Source organism: Lithobates pipiens, unplaced genomic scaffold (assembly GCF_037356315.1).
Source record: "Lithobates pipiens isolate NorthernLeopardFrog02 unplaced genomic scaffold, aLitPip1_a1.2 Scaffold_16, whole genome shotgun sequence".
Lineage (NCBI taxonomy): Eukaryota > Metazoa > Chordata > Amphibia > Anura > Ranidae > Lithobates > Lithobates pipiens.
Window position 1 is genome coordinate 351,390,694 of NW_027507748.1, and position 14,486 is coordinate 351,405,179.

At 45.7% G+C, this 14,486-nt stretch overlaps 1 protein-coding gene across 1 annotated transcript in view; it reads left to right on the top strand.

Moving 5' to 3' along the window:
• The first annotated feature begins 4,983 nt into the window (after positions 1-4,983).
• LOC143982855 (cell cycle control protein 50B-like) overlaps positions 4,984-14,486 on the top strand; it is a 34,367-nt gene continuing 24,864 nt past the window's right edge. Inside the window, exon 1 of the mRNA XM_077481907.1 lies at positions 4,984-5,271. The gene's annotated coding sequence lies outside the window, so the exon portion shown is untranslated. The remainder of the gene's footprint in view (positions 5,272-14,486) is intronic.

The window sequence follows — 14,486 nt, forward strand, 5'->3', positions numbered from 1 at the left end:
CTCTGAAACTGAAAATCTACCACCTTGTCATGGTCAGCAGCAGTGGTGTATGGTCAGATATGCCCCTGGGAAGTATCTTGATGTCCTTTGTCCTAGGGAGGGCAGCCCTCCCCATGTAGGCCAAGTCTATATTAGAGAAGGTGCAGTGGGACGCGGAGTGGCAGATGTAGGCCCGGGTTTGAGGGTGCCTCCACACCACACATCTGTCAATCCGTACGTCTCCACCCACTCCACCAATCCAGGATGCAGGTTGCCACTTGTGGACAATCTATCCATGGTGGGTTCCGGAACCGGGTTAAAATCCCCCAAAATAAGAATATTGTCGTTAGCAAAATCAGCAATCTTTGATTTAACCTGAGTTAGTAGAGTCAATGATGTGGGTGGAGGTAAATAGACTGCTATGCTATGACCCCTCTCATTGAACCCACCTGAGCATGTATTAATACATATCTGCCCCACTGCATCTAGCACCAGCTCCAGAAGCCGGAAGGGGATAGACTTATGCACTAGAATGCTGACACCCCTCGCAAAGTTAGAATGCGTGGAATGGTAGTGATGACCAATCCAGGGCTTTTTAAGGGACGTGGTTCTGCTGCCCACTAGTTGGGTCTCTTGTAAAATACATATGTGTGGGTTCTGGGCCTTGATGAACTGGAACACCAGGGATCTCTTAACCGGCGAGTTTAACCCCCTGGTGTTCCAGGACAGAACATTAAGGGATGGCATCATCAAATCGTGGTGTCTGAATATACAGAGTAAGTATGTGGGACCTTCTGAGGATCTTTAGCTGGACTTGGAGAAGGCATTGCAGGCAGAGATTCAGTGCTGACACTTGTAATATGTTAGTAGGAATTAGAAATTTGACTGTTAAACATAACCAAACATTAAGTAAAAAAAAACAAACAAGTAACTTCCCCTATGGGGCAACTATCCCTACCCCCCTCCCCACCCAACCACCCCAAAACTGAGGCGGGTATCCAACCCTAACAAATTTAGCTCGCTGGCTGCAAAAGGGGGGTCCTGTGCAAGTGGCGAACCCCGGCCCCCGGATTGAACTAGGAGGCCGGGGATAAGTCTGAGTGGCTCTACAACTGCAGAGGCATCTGCCATTGTATGAAAATTGCTGCTGTGTCCTTGAGTTCTGAAGAAGGAGAAAGGAAAAAAGAATAAAAAATTCTCTTTCAGTACAACCAATAGTCTCAGCTTCAGGAGAAATATAAAGATCCATCAGTGCAAGTCTAATCAATATGCTCACCACAGACCTGAGCAGAAGGAAGTGTTCATTAATGGTTGCATAGGATAAGCAGGTCGTAGAGAGTCTCCTGGCATAGTAACATGCCAGGGGCAAAAGCTTGTTCCCCCATGGAGGGGAGGAGAACATCTCCCAGTCCTCCAGTATGTGATCCCGGTATCGTGAACTTGGCACAACAGGTGCAACTGCAATCTACCTCCATTTAAGGATCACTGCCACTGGGGCCATACTGGGAAAGGGGTGCTTGGTCTGGGCTCAGACAAGCATTATTTCCAGGGTTATGTCAAGTATGCAAGTGCAATGCCCTGCTCATCCATCCCTAGGTAGGGAGTCGAGCCAAGCAGAGGCCTTCCTGGGAGAGGTGAGAAATAGACTTGTCTCCCCATCTCAGCCAGGCGGGGAAAAGGACACTATAGCGGATATTGCATGCCCTCATGGCTGCTTTGACATAGTCAAACGATTTCCTGAGTTTTTGAGTCTCCACCCAATAATCAGGGAAGATCCTCAGCTTGCTATTTTGGTATCGCAGGTTTCCCAGACCCCTGGACGCCCTGAGGATCTCATCTCTGAAGTTTAGGAGACCTAATATAAATGTTCGCGGGGGGTCCCGGTTTGGGGGGGAATTCTGTGCGCTCTTTCCACCACATAGTGGGGGGGACATCCGGGAGCAAGTTGCGCAACATGTCTTCCACAAAGCACGTGTGATATACATCCTCTGAGCCCTATGCCAGGCCTACTATGCGGAGATTATTACGTCTATTCCTATTCTCGGCATCTTCTGCTCTATATTCCAGGGCCTTCACTTTGGTCTGTAGCATGTGCAGGGCCGCACCATGTTCAGCAACTGTATCCTCAGTATCGCTAACTCTCTGCTCCGTTTTTGCCACTCTGGTTCTAAGTTTGTCCATGTCCTGCCTCAGGCACCCCATATCCATCTGTACTGCTTCAATCTTGGCTGTGAGGGTGGACTGACATGTGGCTATAGCAGCCATCACCTCTGCTCACCAAGGGGGCCTGGCCTCAGCCGACTCCATGGGGCTTGTCTGTGAGGCTCTGTGGAGGCTGTAGATGTCCCTGTATCCCTCCTCTGGGTCTGTGTGTGGCGGTAAACTCTCCTGTGATGGTGGGAAGTTTCGTTTTTTTCCCCTTTACCAGCTGCCGATCTGTCCCTGTCCCCCTGCAAGGTCTCGTGCAGTCAGGGAGCGCCGCGGCACTCCACGTGAGGATGTTGGAGCGGGCAGAACAGCTCAGTTCACGGTGGAATTCAGACGGGTCCAGTATCGCCTTGTTCTGCCTTGGATTGCCTGTTGTTTGAGCATGGTCTGCGGGTGCTCAGGTGGCTGGAAAGGCCCCTGGGATCCAGATCACTGCCGTTGGATGGCGGAGTTCTGTAAAAGGCAGCCGCTCATGTCGCCATCTTGGACACGCCCCCAAAGAGGAGTTAAAAACGTAAAACGTACTTGAAAAATGCATCAAGCACAGCCACATAGATGTGAACCTAGACTTGCACTGATCATCAGTGTCCTGATGATCAGTGCAGCCTCATCAGTGCCTCCTTGTCAGTGCAGCCTAATCAGTGCATATCAGTGAAGAAATTAAATTACTATTTTGCTAAATTTTATAACAGAAACAAAGAAAAAGTTTTTTTAAAAAAAAGATTTTTGGTCTTGTTTCATTTGTTTGAGCAAAAAATATCAAACCCAGTAGTGATTAACCACTTGCTTACTGGGCACTTAAACCCCCCTCCTGCCCAGACCAATTTTCAGCTTTTAGGCTAGGTTCACACCATAGCGATGCGGGAACGCCGCAAATCCGCTGCGTTTTCCCGCATCGCATGCCTCCCGCCGGCAGTTCACACTGCCCTATGCGGACTGCTGGGAGTGTCAATGAAATGTTAATGACACCCCCAGATCCGTCCGCATATCGCAGTGCGATCTGCACACTCGCACAGGAATCGGATTGCATGGTGTGAACACCCATGCGATCCGATTCTGCTGCGGACCAAAAAAGGATCCCGTGCGAGTTTGCTGCGGGAGCGATGCGAATTCAGCCATACTATCTGTATGGCTGAACTCGCATCGCTACGGAGATCGGATGTGATTTGCACTGCAGTGCGGTGCGAATCACATCCGGATCTCTCACCCGCAGCGGTGTGAACCGGACCTTAGCGCTGATGCACTTTGAATGACAATTGCGCGGTCATACAACACTGTACCCAAATTTAATTTTTATAATTTTTTTCCCATAAATAGAGCTTTCTTTTGGTGGTATTTAATTACAGCTGGGAGTTTTATTTTTTGCTAAACAAACAAAAAAAGATGCAAAAAAAAAAAAATCATGTTTAATAGTTTGTTATAAAATTTTGCAAACAGGTCATTTTTCTCCTTCATTGAAGTGCGCGGATGAGGCGCACTGATAGGCTGCACTGGTGGGCACTGATAGGCTGCACTGGTGTGCACCGATAGGCATAGTTAAGGCGGCACTAATAGGCACAGATAAGATGGCAGTACCGATGGGCACAGATAAGGCGGCACTGATGGTCAAAGATGGGCACAGATAAGATGGCACGGATGGGTGGCACTAAGGGGCACTGATAGGTACCACTGATAGATGGGACTGATAGGTGGCTCTGATGGGCGGCACTGATGGGCACTGGTAGATGACACTGATGGGCACGGATATGTGTCACTGGGGTGCAGCACCGTTGTTGAGGCAGATTGTGGGTGGCACTGTGGGCACTGATGTGTGGCACTGTGGGCACTGCTGGGTGGCACTTACGGGGGGCACTTATTTATTCCTGAGGGGGGCAGGTGGGCACTGGAAAGCTGGCCGTGATCGGGACTGATGTCCCGATCACGGCTGCCGGTGATCGGCTCTTTTTAGGAATAATAGCCCATTACCGGCTCCGTTGTATCACATGATCAGCTGTCATTGGCTGACAGCTGATCACGTGGTAAGGGGTCGTGATCGACCCCTTGCTCGGATCAGTGATCAGGCGAGTCTCATAGACTCGCCGATCACGGGGCGCGCAGGCCGCTCGTGCACGGGACGACGTCAATAGACGTAGTCCCGGCAAAGGAGGTTCGCGCTGTAGCCGTCATTTGGCTATAGCGCGGGTCTCAAGTGGTTAAATAAAATCTTCATATGAGTACAGTATTGAATAACCGCACAATTGTTATTCAAAATGTGAGAGCTCTGAAAGCTGAAAATAGGCCTGGTCAGGAAGGGGGTAAGAGTGCCCAGTAGGCAAGTGGTATAAAATAAAAGTAAATAAATAAAAAAAACAAGTGCAAGAGTAGTAGTGTAAACCCCTGTGCTACCAACATTTGTTTCCTAATGTGAATATAAAAAATCATTACAAACATGCTAAGAGACGTATAAGTGTCTCCTGATTGTCTGTCAGCCGCTGCTATACCACCCTCCGAATTATGGTTGTCACCTCATCCTTTTAAACCCGAACACATATAAATTACACAGGTTCTGTAGCTGATTAAGGTGGTAATTAAACTCACTTGGTGCCTTATCTGTATTTAATTAACCTCAGAACCTGTGTAATTCATATGTGTTTGGGTTTAAAGGGATGAGGTGGCAACTCTACTCTGAAATGCAATTCACCGCAGATCACTTTTCAGAGAGCAGTAAACAACACGGGTTGCACCACTTTAGTAGAAATCAATGTATTTTCTTCTGTCTATACATTCAATTTGTTTGATGCATTCCCTGTGTGTGTTCCCTTTGGCTCACACATAGCACAAATAGCCTTTTGATGAGTTTCCTTGTAGCCTTTGATAACCATATTTATTATTAGGTTTTCTGGTGTTTACATTGTTAGACGCACGGCATGTATTCCTGGGTGGGGTTTAATGAGCTGAACATGTTTAGCTTGTGACTGAGCAGGCACTATAGAAGTATGAGTAGTAGGTAAAACAATCTGAGTGGGACAACTGGTTTCTCTAGGTGTCTACATATAGGAGTGGCCTCACAAGACGTCTCTCATCCTGTGTCTGCGGGTCTATGTGGTAAGTACATGAAAACATTTTGCTGTATTTGTTTGCCTTTTGGGGTCTTTGCTATGTGGAATTGTAGGATTTTATTTTTCAGAAAGGCCTGACGGGAAATGGTATCTTTAAACGGCTGATTTTCTAGAGAGCAAAGTCCAGGGCTGACGCCTTTTTCCTGAGCGGATATTTCAAGCCCATAAAGTCATTTCATCTGGTAACCTAAAAAAAAAAAGCGATGAAGTCTAACTTGAACAATAAAAGTATTTTAAACAGAGGGATCTTTAGCTGAAATTTTGTTGTTCGTTAATATAGAAATAGAAGTATTTGTATGATAGAGACTTTGTGGCAGGAAATCGGCTTTGTTACGTGAGCAAAGTGTAATGATCAACCTAGACCTATATTCATGCAATCACTTTGCAGTGTGTGTGTGTGTGTGTGTGTGTGTGTGTATGTATACGTACGTACATGTGCATGCATATATAAAACTTGGTAGCACTGTCAACATAGATCAATAGTCAGACTTTTTATCAGAGTAAAACACTAAAAACCATTGCTTGTTACTGCGTTTTTTGCCTGCTGACGTTCTAAGCTTCATCACAGGAGTCAAACGCAATAAAGACGATATAGCTGATACCTACTCGATTGTTCAGACGCAGGATGAAACTGGAAAGTTAAGATTTGTGGTAACGACTGTCCTGGAGGCACCGCACATTTGAAAAAACATTCTCAAATGTAGTCGGCTGACTCGAGTTTTGAGGAACCATGTTGTCTAGTGAACAATCCTGTTGTTTACTAGGCTCTAAAAGCGGCCTATTTTATCAATAACCGGTTAGAATTAAGCCTAGGGATACAAGGGATGAAATCGCTAATGAGAGCTTGCTTGATGACGGTTATCTCATTATCATTCCGTTGATTTTTGGCATGCCACAAAGATGTCACAAGCAGTAGCAATGAGGTTTGCCAGTTTAGCCAAAGCCTGAGACCAAAATGCAGGATGATTTCTTGGTACTTCTAGATTTAACACTTGATGGCAGTCACCACAATAAAGTAGAACTATGGGCAAAACTTTATTTTTATTTTTATTTTTTCCCATGCTCCCTAGAGTAAGGGAGGGTTATAACCATTTTTTTTTTTTTTTTTTTTTTTGCCACCTATGTCCCATTACGAAGATTTCCCTTCACTTCCTGTCCCATAACCAAACAGAAAGTGAGAGGAAATCCTTTCAAATTGAGGGAAATTCTTGAGGACCCCCAGGTCACCAGAACTTGTGTCCCCATTGGAACATTTCCCGTCTATTACTTTTCTGGAGACAACCCAGAATAAGGGATTTTCTTTCAATGATAATGGTAAACAGGATAAATAGAGGGTAAATCAGAGGCATAGACTGCAATAAAAACTGACAGTTGTAAATAAAAAATAATTTTGGAAAAAAAAAAAAAAAAACCTGACAGATGTGCTAATCCCTCTGTACTCTGTCCAAAACGTAAAAGGCAAAACTTTTTTTTTTTTTTGGGATACCTTTTAACCACTTTACGACCGGCGCACACCGATGTACATCCATTTTTTTGAAGAGGGATATCTTGGTAATGGCAGCAGCTGCTGCCACAACAGAGATATCCATCACTTCAGGCGCCGGTCGTGTACGATAATGGTTGTCTCTGCGGCAGGTTCACCACAAGATCACTGTTATCGGCAGCAGGAGAGGTGCCAGCCCTCTCCCGCGCCCTCCGCCGCTTACCGGAGCCATCTGTAGCAGCGGAGGCAATCCGGACCTGCCTTCTCTGTGGAATGGCAACGAGTGAGGCTAAGATGTTCCCCACCCATCTCTATACCATAGCAGGGCAGAAGCAACGTCAAATCGCCACTTCCTCCCTTAACTCTTAAGGACCGCCTCACGCCAATATACGTCGGCAGAATGGCACGTCTGGGCACAATCGCGTACCTGTCTTTTTAATTGCCCGCTCCCGGTCCTGAGCTCTGTGGCCTCGGGACCAGCGGACCAGGAATCCGTACATTTAAATAGCACTGATTGCTGTATAAATGACAATGGTCCCAAAAATGTGTCAAATATGCCCGCCATTAAATTCACAGTCACAATAAAAATCTCTGATCACCGCCATTACTAGTAAAATAAAAATATTAATAAAAATGCTATAAAACTATCCCCTATTTTGTAAACGCTATAACTTTTGCGCAAACCAATCAATAATCGCTAATTGCGATTATTTTTTTCTTTACCAAAAATATGTAGAAGAATACGTATCGGCCTAAACTGAGGAAATTTTTTTTATATATATATATATTTTTTGGGGATATTTATAGCAAAAAGTAAAAAATATTGCATTTTTTTTTTCTAAATTGTCGCTCTATTTTTGCTTATAGCGCAAAAAATAAAAACCGCAGAGGTGATCAAATACCACCAAAAGAAAGCTCTATTTGTGGGAAAAAAAGGACGCCAATTTTGTTTGGGAGCCACGTCGCATGACTGCGCAATTGTCAGTTAAAGCAACAGAGTGCCGAATCGCAAAAAGGGGCTTGGTCCTTTGGCTGCAGATTAGTCCAGGGCTTAAGTGGTTAAAGGCACATTTTTTCAAATGACTATTTTTTTATTTTTTTTTAGTGCATTTAAGTCCAAATATGAGATCTTTTTGACCCCGGATCTCATATTTAAGAGGACCTGTCATGCTTTTTTCTATTTACATTCCTTGTAATAGGAATAAAAGTTTTTTTTTTTTTTTTTTAAACGCCCCATCCCGACGAGCTCGGGTGCAGAAGCGAGTGCATATGTGAGTAGCGCCCGCATTTGAAAATGGTAGTCAAACCACACATGTGAGGTATCAACGCGATCGGTAGCAATAAATCTAGCCCTAGACCTCCTGTGTAACGCAAAAATTGCAACCTGTAGAATTTTTTTGTATGTTGCTTATGGGGATTTTTGAGGTTAAAAGTTTGACGCCATTCCACGAGCGGGCGCAATTTTGAAGTGTGACATGTTGGGTAAAAATTGGGCTAATTTAAAAAAATTTTTTTATTAAAAAAAGTGATTTTTTTCCCCAAAAAAGTGCGCTTGTAAGACCGCTGCGCAAATACGGTGCGAAAAAAAGTATTGCAATGACCGCCATTTTATTCTCTAGGGTGTTAGAAAAAAAAAACAATATATAATGTTTTTGGGGGTTCTAAGTAATTTTCTAGCAAAAAAAACCTGTTTTAAACATGTAAACACCAAGTCCTGAAAAAGAGGCTCGGTCCTTAAGTGGTTAAGCTAGATTCTTGGTGCCCACCCTGAAGCCTGCAGCCGTATTGCATGCCTTGTGTGTCTCTCAGGGATCCTGAAAGCAGCAATCTGCGTTCTGAATCCTGGTTCATACTGAGCTGTGGAATGAAGCCGTGTGCGTTTAGCTGAACTCGCGCGATTCACTCCAGCATGTCAGTCCCAATTTCAGTGGCAATTTCACAGACACCTGTACTGTTTTCTGCACAGATGCCAATGGAAATCGCACACCGAAATTGCAAAAAACTAGTACAGAGACTACTTTTTGAAAAAGATGTGGCGCTATAAATGCAGCATCGGACCGATTAGGATGGTGCCGTTGCCGCCAATTTTGACATAATGAATCGCATTGTCAAAACGCACCAATGGGAACCAGGGCTCAAGGCATCAAATAAAAATATCCTTTACTCTGACCACTAGTATTGGTAAATGGCTTGGTTTATTTCTTTCACACTACCTTATATTTTCTGTGCTGCCTATACCTTTTTTCCTATGTTGCTTTTATTCCCTCTGATTTTTTTTATTTTTTTTTATTTTTTATAAACTTACAAAAATAAATATCAAATGTGGAAAAGTAATTTTTAGGGAGCTTTAACCACTTTCAGACCGGACCATTTTGCTGGTCAATGACCAGAGGTCTTTTTACAATTTGGCACTGCGCTGCTTTAACTGTTAATTGCGCGGTCATGCAATGTTGTAACCCAAACAAAATTTGCGTCCTTTTTTTCCCACAAATAGAGCTTTCTTTAAGGTATTTGACTGACTCTGCGATTTTTTTTTTTTTTATTTTATTTTTTTTTTGCGATATAAACGAAAAAAATGATATTTTCTACTTTTTGTTATTAGAAAAATCCAATAAACTCAATTTTAGTCATACATTTAGGCCAAAATGTATTCAGCCACATGTCTTTGGTAAAAACAAAAAGACAATAACTGTATATTTATTGGTTTGCGCAAAAGTTACATCTACAGACTAAGGTACGTTTTCTGGAATTTACGCAGCTTTTAGTTTACGACTGCCTATCTCATTTCTTGAGGTGCTAAAATGGCAGGGCAGTACAAAACCCCCCCAAATGACCCCATTTTGGAAAGTAGACACCCTAAGGAAATTGATAAGAGGCATGTTGAGCCCATTGAATATTTTATTTTTTTGCCTCAAGCGATTGAATAATGACAAAAAGTTGTCACTAAATGATATATTGCTCACACATGCCATGGTTATATGTGGAATTGTACCCCAAAATACATTCTGCTGCTTCTCCTGAGTACGGGAATACCACATGTGGTCGACTTTTTGGAAGCCTAGCCGCGTACGGGGCCCCAAAAACCAAGCACCGCCTTCAGGATTTCTAAGGGCGTACATTTGTCATTTCACTCTTCACTACCTATCACAGTTTTGAAGGCCATAAAATGCCAAGATGTCACAAAACACCCACAAATGACCCCATTTTAGAAAGTAGACACCCCAAGCTATTTGCTGAGAGGCATGTTGAGTCCATGGAATATTTTATATTTTGCCACAAGTTGCGGGAATATTACAAACTTTTTTTTTTTCACAAAGTTGTCACTAAATGATATATTGCTCACACATGCCATGGGCATATGTGAAATTACACCCCAAAATAAATTCTTCTGCTTCTCCTGAGTACGGGGATACCACATGTGTGGGATTTTTTGGGAGCCTAGCCGCGTACGGGGCCCCGAAAACCAAGCACTGCCTTCAGGATTTCTAAGGGTGTACATTTTTGATTTTACTCCTCACTACCTATCGCAGTTTTGAAGGCCATAAAATGCCAAGATGGCACAAACCCCCCCCCAAATGACCCCATTTTGGAAAGTAGACACCCCTAAATTTAGGGGTACACTAGTGAGACTCACAGGTAAAAAAGCACCTAGGCTGTCAGCGACTGTATCAAAACGCTACAAAAAAAACTGTTAGCGATCGCAGGGATCAGGCCTGACTCTGCGAACGCTGCAGTTATGTGTGTTGTGTTTTGTAAGTGACAGTGATCGATCGATACTGCACTTGGGTGGGCTGGGCTGGGCTTGGCGGAGGGGCTAAATGCAGGTGCTAGCAGGTATCTGGGCTGATCCCGCTAACAATGCGTTTTGGGAAACCTAAACTGCTGGCGACGCTAATATAGATCTGATCAGATACCATATTACTAAGGGAGGTGTATGCTTTGCGCGTGGGTGTTAGCGGTACTGGCACTAACCTGACGCTGCCTGGGGCGACGCAGACCTTATCTGACCCTCAAACTTATATCACCCGCCGGGTGATCAGGGGGTTAAACCTTTATTAGGTAATAATGGCGGGTGCCCTGAAACTATAAAAAAATAACTAACCAACCAGCGTCACCTGTAACAGTTATATGGTGATCACTGGTGAAAGGGTTAACTAGGGGGCAATCAGGGGGCTTTATGTGGTAGTATATGGGGGTCCCTGGCGCTATAAAAAGCTGCGGCGAACCTAAATACCTACCTGCCTAACTAGCATCACCTGTGACACTAATACAGCGATCAGAAAAACGATCGCTTATTAGGCTGGGTTCGCACTGGAGCGATGCGGGAACACCACAAATCTGCGGCGGGTTCCCGCATCACACTGCCCTATGCGAACTGCTGGGAGTGTCAGTGAAATGTTAATGACACCCCCAGATCAGTTCGCATATCGCAGTGCGATCTGCAAACTCGGACAGGAATCGGATTGCATGGTGTGAACACCCATGCGATCCGATTCTGCTGCGGACCAAAAAAAGGGTCCCGTGCGAGTTTGCAGCGGGTGCGACGCGAATTCAGCCATACTATCTGTATGGCTGAACTCGAATCGCACAGAGATCGGATGTGATTTGCACTGCAGTGCGGTGCGAATCACATCCGTTCTCATAAGCCGCTGCAATGTGAACCCAGCCTTAGTGACACTGGCGACGGGGGGTGATCACGGGGTTAAACCTTTATTGGGGGGGTTAGGGGGGTACCTTAGAACTAAAGGGGGCTAACCCTAACTGCCCTAACAGTTATTACAGTCACAAATGACACCAATGCAAAAAAAAATAAAAAATGCAATTGGTGTCACTGTGACTGGGGGTGCAGGGGTGATTGGGGGGTGAAGGGGGGGTGAGAGTGTGCCTGGCATGTTCTACTGTATTGTGTAGTGTTAGTGAAACTCACCGATCCTCTCTCCTCGGTGCCGGAACGAAAAATACCGACACGGAGGAGAGATTACATCAATTCCTCTGCCTGTGTTTACATTACAGGAGAGGAAGTGATGTCACGCTTCACTTCCATTCGTCAGGAGCGATCGCGAGGGGGTAGCCATGAACGAATGGCTGCCCCCTCATCCCGAAACGCTCCTGAACGGATACCGACCGCCGGGGGGGCCCCCCACCCGCGGGAAGGCAGGGACGTACAGGTACGCCCATATGCCTGCCCGTGCCATTCTGTCGACGTACATCGTCGTGCGGCGGTCGGCAAGTGGTTAAGAAGTACAAATGTGGGGATGTATTAGCCATATCTAGTTCACACTAGAACGCTGTGCAGGAAACCTGTGTTCCGTGCCAGTTTCCCACTCCACATTCCAATCGCACTGCCCCTGCAATCTGCAGCAGGTGTCAAAGTTACCGGCCCTTCAAATGCAGGACACAAATGCAGTGCGTTTGCCCACACCGGATCGCATGATACTAAAGTTCCAAGTGATCCAGTTGCAGTGCGTCTCCAGAAGTAGTGCATGCATTACTTTGTGCTGCGATTTCAGTCCATTTATTTTGAAATTGCACTGCATAGAACTGTATGTGAATTGCACAGGAACTGCAGTGTTTCTCATGCAGTTTCTAGTGTGAATGGGACCTAACCTGTAACCTTTCTCTGGTCTATGACTCCTGAAGCATATCCCAGTCTCCAAAAGCACCCATTACATCTTCAGCAGTCTGTGACTGCCTTCTTTAGCATTGAATATTATGTACGACCCTCAAGGGCTGCACTTAAGGCCTGCTATTTTTAGTAAGTGGACTGGGCTAGAGATGCATGGCAGAATTTTCATAGTAGCAATTGTGCTAGTGACTTATTGCTAGAAGTTGTAATTTATTGTTGACCAAATATTGATGCGTGTCGATTGCTAGAAGATGCTACTACATACTACTTGTGTAGCTAATCCTACTGCCATTTGTTTCATCTACCTGTCTAGTAACCATCTGCTATTCCTAGCAACTAATTGCTAGAGATTGTATTTGCAAAATTGCACTTCTAATAATCTTCTGTGTAACTTCATCCTAATGAGATGACTGCTAGCAAATGGTTAAATAGACATATATATTTTTTTGTTAACTCAAAAGCATGCCTGGAGGGAGACTCCCTTGCATTGTTTTGTTTAGTGCCCTGCCCTTTTGCACTTCTCTCCTTTTTGCTAGCTTCTAACTTGGCTGCCTTGTAAAGATGTTGTCTAGGCTTCTACTGTGTATGTTTGTACCCTTTTAAAGCGGCAACTCAAAAGTGGAACTTCTGCTTATGTCTCCCTGCCCCCCCCCCCTCCCCCCGTTGCCGCATTTGCCACCTTTTCTGGAGGGAGGGGGATAAAGGGTACCTGTTTTTGATAGGTACCGTTCCCCAATTCCGGGGGACCTGGCCACATCTCAGTCTCCCGGAAGTTTGGCCCCCTTCTCTGCTGCCAGACCAAATTAGAAAGGGCAGCGCACTAGGGAACCAGTTGTGAAGCCAAAAGGCTGCACTGTTGGGTTCCCTTACCAGGAATGGCAGCGGCTGCACCTGACAGCCAGACTAAAAGATCGGCTGTGGTTGCCGACATCATGGGCTCCCTAGACAGCTAAGTGTCCATATGTTAAAAGTCAGCAGCTGCAGTATTTGTAGCGGCTGACTTTCAATTTTTTGTGGCGGGCAGGACCTCCTCTTTAAGGATGTGATGATGCACCACCTGTAAGCTTAAGAACTGAACGATCACAACAGCATTGATCTCTCTGCCCCTCCAGCACTCACTGGAGGCCCGGTTGGCTCAGGCTATCAGTGCTGCGCTGAGAGGCTGATCCAGCTGCTGGTCAGGCATTTGGGTCTGTAATGTCAGCCAGCAGCAGGCTTTAGACCACTGTTGCCTGATTTTTCACTGTGGTGACCCTGCGCCCCCCCCCCCCCCCCCAAAAAAAATGTAAAAAAATATTTACACGCTGTCACCAGTCAGTTGCCCCAATCTCCACCACCCACTCGCAGTGCTCCTTATTACTGCCACACCAGTCGAAGTGTCCCTTATACCGCCATACCAGTCAGATTGTCCCTATTCACTGCCTAACCAGCTACAGTATCCCTGATCACTACCACACCCGTCAATTTTATCTCTGATCACTGCCACACCAGTTGGTGGCCCTGATCAGCTAAAGGGGGGAGGAGAGTAGTGGTTGAGGAGAGGTCAAACTGCAGCTCAACCACAAGGTTTTAGCTCCCCAACCAGTGCCCTCACAATAGGGGTTCAGAGAGAGCGACCCGCACGCAGGTGACACCTGCCAGAGGGTGACACCAGGCTGACTGGCACCATCGCTGCGGCTCGTCCCTTCCCTTCTGAAATCTCCCCAGCTGCACACGATGTGCAGGGAGGAGGGAGTGAGGCAGAGATAGACAGGGTGCCCAGGGGCCCACCGTACCATGCGGCAATCATATCTCTCTCCCTGCCGGCTGCATTCACTGAAGACCAGACTACAGCCACCTGCACCTCTGGCTTTGACGTTTCAAGTACACAGGCCAGGAGGAAGAGCCGAAGAGGAGGAAGAGGGATGCCATACCTGGAGCTGAGGTATGTAATAACAGGACTATTGCAGAGGAGGGGGACATGGTGACTGGGGGGGGGGGCATTGGCAGCTAATTATGCTGCAAGGAGCAATTTCAGATAGGGGGGAGGTTAGAGGATATGTTCTGTGGGTGATTTGTTATGGGTTAGAAAGGACTTGTGCTAGAAGCAGGA